The sequence below is a fragment of the Clarias gariepinus genome, chromosome 9, assembly GCF_024256425.1.
Source record: "Clarias gariepinus isolate MV-2021 ecotype Netherlands chromosome 9, CGAR_prim_01v2, whole genome shotgun sequence".
Classification (NCBI taxonomy): domain Eukaryota; kingdom Metazoa; phylum Chordata; class Actinopteri; order Siluriformes; family Clariidae; genus Clarias; species Clarias gariepinus.
In genome coordinates, this window is record NC_071108.1 from 3819649 (window position 1) to 3830013 (window position 10365).

At 41.9% G+C, this 10365-nt stretch overlaps 1 protein-coding gene across 2 annotated transcripts in view; it reads right to left on the reverse strand.

Moving 5' to 3' along the window:
• adamts10 (ADAM metallopeptidase with thrombospondin type 1 motif, 10) overlaps positions 1-8395 on the reverse strand; it is a 64945-nt gene extending 56550 nt beyond the window's left edge. For both annotated transcript variants that reach the window (XM_053503441.1, XM_053503440.1), the window contains exon 1: positions 8107-8395. The gene's annotated coding sequence lies outside the window, so the exon portion shown is untranslated. The remainder of the gene's footprint in view (positions 1-8106) is intronic.
• Between the last annotated feature and the right edge of the window lie 1970 nt (positions 8396-10365).

Consider the following 10365-nt stretch of genomic DNA (forward strand, 5'->3'; position numbering starts at 1 on the left):
AGTGAATCTGTACTTGGACAATTGACATAATCATACTAGAGATTTATTTTGCAGTTATGTGTGCTGTAACAAAGCAATTTCCCCTACAGCGTCAATAAAGTATCTGCTTGTCTATCTGTCTACCTTTTTTTTTTTATTTACTTTTTCATTTGTAGCAGCTGCCAAAAACTTAATTCTCCTCAACACTCATTCTCTCTCTCTCTCTTTTCACTTTCAATTTCTCTCCCTTTTGGACATAGCCTAACCTCTACTCCATCCTTTTTTTGCAAATTGAAAGAGGGGAGAATGAAAGAGAGAAGGAAAAGAAAAAAATAGCGGAGAGATAAAGAAAGACAGAGAAGGAGAAGGAAAGAAAGAGAATATGGAAACCCAGATGGTTGGCAGATTACCAAGTGCAACGAAAGGTAATCAGGAGCAGATGGGAAACAATTTGGAAATGGGATTGAAGGAACAAGTCGCTTTGTCATGTGAAAAAAAAAGTGGGGGAGAAAGAGATAGAGGGAAGCTCAAGGGGGAAGCAAACGAGAGAAAAAGAAAGAGAAGTTATGCACTCTTTCACCCAGCTGGGATAACCATTCCTGATGAGCAACTTATAGTACAAACAATGTGATGTCTGTGTCTGTGTGTTCCCATGTATTTGCACCTCCAACCCCAGAAAAAATAAACCTATTTTCCCTCTGTGACTTGTCTCTGCTTTGGGAAAAAACATTGTTTTGGAAAGTTATTTGAAACTCCTGCATGGTGCTGTGCTCGACTGCCTCGTCGTGTTAACATGTCTCGCTTTAAAATACTGCCCTTAGTGTTCCATCTTACCGAACCTGGTGTACAAAGATCCCTTTCTCACCTCACATGAGGGAGAAATACATTTCCCTTTATCTTCAAAGCACAATATAACACTGAATGTTCAGGCTTCAACTGAGGATGTGTGTCTGTGTGTGTATGTGTGTGTGTAGGGGCCGGTGTAGGGGGCGAGTTTGCGGTGGAAAAGAGGTGGATGCAGGTTTAAGGTTGCCCTCATTTCCTTTGAGAGCAAGTCAAATGGCCCCAGTTCAGCAGGGAGTCTTAAAACACTAAGACGTCTTTGTCCCCCCCTCCACCTCCGACGCTATACCAACTACAAATGCTGAAGGACTGCAGTGGGCCCCTCTCTTCTTCTCTCTTCTCTTTCTCCTCTTCTTTACTCTGTCCAAACTCCAAGGGCTTTTCCTGAGATTTGCCACTTGGCCAAATTCCCTTTGGTTTCATTTCTTCTTGTTAGAGACTTGTTTTATTGTCTACTTGTAAGACTCGCTGTCAGACATCCAATGGTTCTTATTAAGGCATTTATTTTCTCTTTCTGCAAACAAAGGCTCCTCTAATCAGACCCCTTTCCTAACATCTCTGTTGTTAATTTAGATTTATTGTAGGCTGTTTAAGAGTGGTTCAAACATACTAGATTCCTCATGCATAAAAAAAACAGCATTTAGTCATTTAAATCATGCTGAACTATTACAGTAACTACATCTAAGATCACCTGCTAAATGTAGCTAATAGTGATGTTACCTAAGAACAACAGATGTCAACTGTAGCTGGTTCACCTGAGAACTGTATTCAGCAAAGAACTAGCGCTAATGTATATTAGAGGACTCTAGATAATGTCTAGCTATTACAAATGCATTTTATTTTCTACTAGCATTATCTGACATAATTAGCATTATAATGTTTTCCATGGATATGGAACCCATCTCTGCACAGTCCAGCTGTAATTTTTTCATTTATGAAATTTCTTTTGGGGCGGCACGGTGGCTTTTTGGTTAGCACTGTCGCCTTGCACCTCCAGAGTCCAGGTTCGATTCACAGACAGGTTCGATTCCCACCTCTGTGTCCATGGTGTTTGCATGTTCTCCCCATGCTGGGCAGGTTTCCTCTGGGTACTCCGGTTTTCTCCCACGGTCCACAGATATGCATACTATACTAATTGGCGTTCCTGGAATTGCCCATAGGGTGTGAATGAGTGTTTCTATGTGTGTGTCCTGCAATGAATTGGCATCCCATCCATGGTGTATGCCGCCTCGTGCCCTAAGTCTCCTGGGATAAACTCCAGGCCCCCAGCGACCCTGTATACATGATAAAGTGGTGTAGATGATGAGTGAGTAAATTATTTCAGCATCAATAAAGTATCTATCTATCTATCTATCTATCTATCTATCTACAAAAGCTTTGAATATGGGCCTCTGGTTAACCTACAGTAGTAAATGTAAGGCTACTTAGCTCAAATAAAGCTAGCGTTTAGCGATTGATGAAAGCTAGTTAAAGTTTAGCTCCCAAAGAAAGCTATTTCAATTAAGAACTGTTAATACCCAGTTGGCACTAAAATTGATCTGATAACTTTAGCTAGAGATTAGTTAGCAACTAACAAGTGTAACTAAGAACTGCTGTTTAACGGGAACAAACTTGGTGCAAATGTTAATCTGACAATGTTAGCTAGCAACTTTATAGCTAATTTATAGCTACAAAATTCACACATAGGTAACAGTAAATTGCTGTGTTTTTAATTTAGCCAGCAACAATTGTGTTTTTTATATTATTTGACCCTTTAAAATTATTTAAGGTGCACATTAAGATCTACTGACTAACATTACTGCATTAACCTTAGGACTACTCCTGCATTTCTGGTTATTTTGTTACACATCCATATATAAGCATTTTACATACAGTATGTAATAAAAAAAAAAAATATATATATATATGTATATATATATATATATATATATATATATATATATCACTGTGTGCTTTAAAGGACGACAAAGAAAAGTTCAGACATCCTTGTTTTACGATGTTTTTTTTCATTACATACTGTAAAAAAATAAGTTGCATACAAATGCTCCGCCTTGCGAATTTTCGACTAAAGAACTAAAATTTAGCAAGAAATTTCCGGCGTATGAGCAATGCTGCCAGTTAAACATACTTCCGTTCGCGTGTACATTCAGTTGTGCATACTTCTAGTAAACTTGTTTGCGTCAGTGAAAGGCCAAGCCAAGCGAGTTTACATATTTAATTTTTTTTTTGCATTTTGAATTTTGTGTAAGATTTAGTGAAGACATCCCCATCACCATGGGCCCCAAGAATGTTACAGTAGCAAGAACAGCAGCAGGAAGAAAACGGAGCTGCTTTCAGTTTGGTTTTTAAAAAAGCCGGTGCCCAGACGAATCATTAATTAAGGTTAGGTGAGGTTTAATGTCTATTTATTTCATATTTTACTATATTTACATGTCTTTTTTAAATGTTTTTTTTGTTTTTATATGCAAAAATATGATTATAGTAGAAATTGGTAATATTAGTAATATTTTTTAGGGTGACTAGAACGGATTATCTGCATTTACATTATTTTCTATATACTAAAATACGAAATTTCGCCTTAAGAACTTGCCTCTGGAATGGATTAAATTTGTATGCAGAGGTATCACTGCATTTTGTTCTGGGTAACTTTGGTTGCTCTATACCCATACCATCCATTCATCCATCTAGGAACCTTTGTAGTCTAACTTGGGACTGTGGAACCCTGTGGTGACCTTTGTATTTATTCCAATTTGTTTGACCATGGTACAACCTCTGGTCAACACTCTCACATTCACTCTGGAAGTTTGGAAACACCAATTAGCCTGATCTGCAGGTCTTTGGACTGTGGGAGGAAACTGGAGAACCCAGAGGAAACCCATCAAGCACGGGGAGAACTCCTTGCACACAGACCCCAGACGGGACTCAAACCCAGGACCTAGAGGTGCAAGGCGACCACTAAGCCACAATGCCACACTCAGGGAAATTACCAAACATCAGTTGTGCTGTGCAAAAAACTACATATTAAAACATCTTGCACGTGCACTGAAAGACCTCTATCATCCTCTTGCCACCATGCCTGAAAGATTTTCTAGGGAAACGCTGAGCAATCTTGTTCATCTTTTTGTTAGCAAGATTATGCTGGAATGAATAGAATTATGTGATAAATTAAAACTTACAAAGTTGTTACAAAAACAACATTGTGAAAATCTACATATATCAAGTCCAAACCAGTTTTATCAAACAGAAACAGATGCAAAGCTAGATCTGTTTACTCAGGCAAGCTGGATGTTGCCCGAAATTCCGACCTGGAATTCCGAGCTAACTGACCGCTCTTGCACGTACACTTTTCCATGTCAGAGGTCACCGAGTTCAATGGATTGCAGCTGGACACAGTACAGTAACAAATCATTAAGATAAAACTTTAAAAGAGTCTCCATCAGACAAAGGTTCAGTCATGTGGAAAGCACATCATATCCTCTTATATAATTTGAAGAAGGAGAAGGTCACTGGCGATTCCGAATGTCCAAGCCCAGAGGCATCGCACGTTGGTGGACTTTGTTAATCAAACCCATACAATGCTGCTCAATGCACAGGAGTCTTTAAAGAATGTAAATCACCCCGTCTGACTCTCTTACTCTTCCACAAATACCATCAAGCTCTGTCTCTCCAATTTTTTCTCACAGTGCTGAAACCCTGTCTCCCACTCTTATTCTACCACAACACACTCTTGGAAGCCAAACAGATCTGGACATTTCTGTGCTTTTCCAGGAATGTCTGTCCTTCATTTCCCTATTTGGACAGCATATCATAGAGCGTCGTGCCAACAACGAGGAAAGAGGTATTAAATGGAGAACGGCCAGAGGCCACTGGCGTCCACGAACACACAATGCTTATCCGCAGACAACGTGCTCGGGTCTACAGAAACGAGGAGATCTGTGCGTGGAGCAAGCCAGAAACAGATGAGGTGATAACATTAATGCTAAGAACAAAGGCGGGTCTAAACCGACCTCGGGGTCTCTCCAGTGTCCACAAATAAACACGGCTTACGCAGCAGAACGAGGAGCGTTCATGGCCACTGATGCAAACTTGGCGAAAATGACTCAACGCAACATTTAATGAACTCAATCAACCATGGATCAGTCAACACACTCTGGCATCTGGGATCGGAGTTGGTGAACAGACGTAAGCTGGACAGAATTAGCTTGCTCTGCTTTGACATTCTAGGATTTTTTTTTTTATGCAATCCAGTGAAACAGTTGAGTTTGAGACTTGCTCTCAGTCATCCATGTGACTACAAAAAGAGAAAGAGAGAGACCGACAGAGATAAAGGGAGAAAGAGAGGAAGACATCATGGGATTTCTCTGCAAATCTTCTGATCGCTGAAGATTTATGCTAGACATAGATGTCACCCCACTCGTCATGCAACTTTACAGGCACAAGATTCAGAGGTTATATATGCAGCGACCCACAATTAACAGCCTCCTAAATGTCACGTGCTGCTTCACATCAAGCTTGGTACTTTGTAATAATAACATGATAATAACAATCGCAGGAAAGCCAAAACGGGATTTATAGTTGACGGCAGGTGTGATATTGCTTTTTTTTTTCCAGCGTATGATCTTCTAAAAAAAACTTCAATCTAAAACAAACAAAAAAATCCTGAAGCCATAAACCTAATAAAACCTAAAACCCAAAGACCCAGTATCACCACCATGGCAAGAGGGTTCTGAATTAAAGAAAAAAAAAAGCGCCCTTGCTCATTCGGTTGCCAGATTGGAGCATTTTGCTTTGCACAAGCCTCCAACCAGTATGTGCATAACAATGAATCTATGTTTGAAAATGTTTAACAAGCAATTTAACAGTACATGCAAAACAAGGAAAGGGAAACTACTACTACATGATGCACTAAAGTAAAAGCAGGACTAGTTCTTGGATTCCATCAAGGTAGAAAGTTTTCTCATCGGACTTCCACTTCATGTCCAACACGCCGGCCTCCCAGGAACTGCTTTAATGGTCCAAACATGTGATAATGGCCTGGAGCCATGTCAGGACTGTGCAGGGGATGTGGCAATAACTCCCAGCTGAGTTCCTATGAAGTTGGTGAATGACTTTGTGTACAATTCCCACAGACAGATGCGTCTCTTTTGCAAGTTAGCGACAAGTTATCTGTCGATTTTCAAGGATCAGCCGTTCTACTCGCTGGATGCTCACAGGAATGACTGCAGTGAGCTCTACACCACCGCAGCCTGGATGGTCATTCATGGACCTGTGGCTCATTTACTGCGGCTAAGAGTCTCATCACTTGAAGTCTTCTGTAAATTTCACCCGGTTTAAAAAACAAAAACCAAAAGGTTTTATTCCTGTCATCACACCATACTTATTCATTCATCTTCTATACCGCTTATCTTGTTTACATGGTTGCAGGGGCATGGAGCCTATCCCAGGAGATTTTGGGCACGAGGTGGGGTTCACCAATTAGCCTAATCTGCATGTCATTCAACTATTAGGAGGAAACCGGAGTACCTGAAGGGACCCCACCAAGCATGGGAAGAACATGCAAACTCCAAGCACAGAGACCTGAGGTGGGAACCAAACCTGCCCATATGAGAGACCCTGGAAATGCAAGGTGACAATGCACAGTGTCCATACCTTATTTATTCCTATTCTTGTCCCTTTTTTTAAAGATTACTTTCAAGCAGTAGTATCAATAAGTCACATTGGGATTTAATCAACACAAAAAAAAAAAGTACAAATACTGATATACATACTAATGTCTTCAAAGACACACACTCTCCAATACTCTTGGAGAAAAATGGTACTTAATGGTAGTCATGGGAAAAATCAATCACAACGCAATATGATATTATCAGGTTACCTGGGTATTTGATTTGTATTGTTATTCTATAAGTATCATAATTTCATAAATATCACAGATTTCATTACAATTCTAAACAAACTTCACACACAGTCGGTGTGTGAATAGTTTAGAGCACACCACCTGTAGGATCATAGAGGAATTGCAACATATTACCACCTTAAATGCAAAAATATAAAAATTTAATTTATTTTAAAAAAATAAATGATTCTTAACTCTAACAACAAAAGAATTACACCTGAATTGTTTTCCCTTCTACTTTACCTAGGAAGGTGCATGTAGTGTACCTTTAACCCTTTCCTCATAAAACTAACTAGTGGACTTCTGGCTGTTTCTGTCGAGGGGTCGACGAAGCACACAGCAGAGCATCCAATCTGTACATCTTGGCACAGGTTTTACACCGGATGCCCTTCCTGACGCGACCCTTCCATTTTATTCAGGCACGGCATCCAGTGGCTGTGGTTTGGACATTGGGTGGGAACCGAACCTGCGCCTTCCGCAGGGGACAAACCTACCACTGAGCTCAGAAAACAAATGATGTACATTTACATTATGGCATTTTGCAGTCTTATCCAGGGCAACTTATATTTTATCTCATTTTATATCTGAGCAGTTGAGGGTTAAGGGATTTGCTCAAGGGCCCAACAGTGGGTACTTGGTGGTGCTTAGTGGTTTGAACCTGGGACCTCCCGATCAGGAGTCCAATGTCTTAACCACTGAGCTTACCCCTGCCCCATACTGCAAATCATGTCCATATTCATTTTCCATATTACTTGTCCATTCTTGAACACTTTCTTGACATCTTTAGAGTATCAGGGAAACTTTAGCGTATACAAAGAAACCTAAACAACAATCAAAACCTGATTAAATAATAATAATAATAATAATAATAATAATTATTATTATTATTATTATACAGTATAGAGTGCAAAGTGACAAGTCTAAAATCAAATCCAAACTTTAAGAGAATCAGTGTGACTGAGGATGGAAGAATTTAGATAGATTCAGAATAAAACCCATGACAGGTCCAGGTCATGCTTTTCCTTGGCTTTTCCTTGCTGTTTTTTTTTTTTTTTTTTGCTTCAAACTGAATTTCTGCAGTTGCTCTTTAATTTCTGCAGCTCACAGCTCCCACGTCATGACTGTTTCAGATTTGTCTTCTCTCAAGAAGACTCAGAGAAACAGCACTGATTTTCTCCAGCCTGCTTCCCTATACACATTCAAACCAACAGCAATAGCAATACAATAACAGCAATAATATACCATAATGCACTAAAGGATATATGACACTATCACATTTTATTTAACTTGTTTGTCATGCAATTTCTCTTTTTCAGAGCTACAGTCTCTCTCGTTCAGCTGCATGCAACTCAAAGATCATGCACAATACACATGCGTTCGGTTCCCACCTGTGAGTGCGTGTGCGCTTCGTGCAGTAAAAAGTCTCTCTTCTCTGTGCCGTGTGTGTGTGTGTGTGTGTGTGTGTGCGTAAAGTATCTCCGCGGTCCTCCTGGCGCTTCACTGCGGCATGCTGTGGAGAGCGCACGGCGGAGCAGAGCGCACTGTTCTCCTTTTTTTCCTCCTTTACACTCTCTCTCTCTGTCCCTCTCTCTCTTTCTTTCCTCGTTCCTTGCAGTAAAGAGGAGGAGAAGCAAAAACGCACACATACGCATACGCGTGCGCGCGCACACTCGCTCGCCCGCTCGCTCGCTCAGGCACGTGCACCCGCCCCGTTTGTTGCGTGAGCGCGCGAGCGGTGAGCAGGAAGTCGCGCGCGGGCGGCAGTAGCTAGCGCGCGCGCGCCCGCGCGCCGGGCCTTTGATGGGGGCCCTGAAGAGAGGGGCAGAGTGAGAGAGAGAGTGAGTGAGTGTGTGTGTGTGTGTGTGTGAGGCTCCCTCACCTGCTGGAGATCAGATACACCAAACTGCCTCTCTGAGTGCAAATGAACACCACATGGGGCTTTTTTTACACTCTGATTGATGCTATACAGTATGTTACCATCACTGCTATATATAGCACACAGCCTATATATCAGGGGCGTCAAGTGGAGTATGTAAATGTTGTCAAATTAAGTGTGTCAGTGGACCAGACAGAAAAAAAAAAGGAGGAGTTAATAAATGTAAATCAGCAAAACTTAACAATATAGAACAAAATTCTAGAATGTCGGGTCAGACCTAATCCAACTCATCATGCAGAGATGGAGGCTGTCTAACCAAAAGTCTATGGGGGAGGGGGGAGTCAGATTTGGTCCAGCACCTCCCACATGGGCAGAGTCAAAAGTCAAGGAGGTGGAGTCGAACCTAATCTAGCTACTCCTACACAGATGGAGTCGAACCAAAAGTTCAGAAGGTGGGGTCAGACCTAAACTAGCTCTTCCTACACAGATTGAGTCTAACCAAAAGTCCATGGGGTGGACTTAGATCTGATCTAGTACCTCCCACATGGGCAGAGTCAAAAGTTGAGGAGGTGGAGTCAGACCTAATCGAACACCTCTTAAATAAATGGAGGCTAACTAAAAGTCCATGGGGCGGAGTCAGATTTGATCCAGCACCTCCCACATGGGCAGAGCCAAAAGTCAAAAGTCTAGAATGTCTAGACCTAATCCAGCTACTCCTACACAGATGGAGTCGAACCAAAAGTTCCTGGGGCGGAGTCAGATTTGATCCAGCACCTCCCACATGGGCAGAGTCAAAAGTCAAGGAGGTGGAGTCGAACCTTATCCAGCCACTCCTACACAGATGGAGTCGAACCAAAAGTTCATGGGGCGAAGTCAGATTTGACCCAGCACCTCCCACATGGGCAAAGTCAAAAGTCCAAGAGGTGAGGTCAGAACTAATCCAGCACCTCTTAAATATATGGAGTCTGACCAAAAGTCCATGGGGCGGAGTCAGATTTGGTCCAGCACCTCCCACATGGGCAGAGTCAAAAGTCAAGAAGGTGGAGTCGAACCTAATCCAGCTACTCCTACACAGATGGAGTCGAACCAAAAGTTCATAAGGGCGGAGTCAGATTTGATCCAGCAAACATGGGCAGAGTCGAAAGTCAAGGAGGTGGAGTCGAACCTAATCCAGCTCCTCCTACATAGATGGATTAGAACCAAAAGTTCATGGGGCGGAGTCAGATTTGACCTAGCACCACCCACATAGGCGGAGTCAAAAGTTCAGGAGGTGTGGTCAGACCTAATCTAGCTCTTCCTACACAGATGGAGTCTAACCAAAAGTCCATGGGGTGGAGTTAGATCTGATCCAGTACCTTCCACACGGGCAGAGTCAAAAGTTGAGGAGGTGGAGTCAGAGCTAATTCAGCACTTCCCACATGAGCAAAGTCTAAGAGGTGGAGATTTGACTCTCTTACCAGGGCAGAGTCAAACCACAAGCTCATAGGGTGGACATCATCCAGAGTCAAAATCCAGGAGTTAGAGTCAAACCCACTCCAGCTCCCCCTTACACAAATGAAGTCCAACCAAAAGTCCATGAGATGGGGTTAGATTTGATCCTGCTTCTCCTACCTAGGTGGAGTCAAAATACATGTCCTTGAAGTGGAGTCATACTGATCCAGGCCCTCCAACATGAGCAAAGTCAAAGGTCCAGGAGGCTCTACAAATGTATAGTCAAATGTATGTAAAGTCAGATCTAATCTAGCTCCTCCTACACAGATGGAGGCTAACC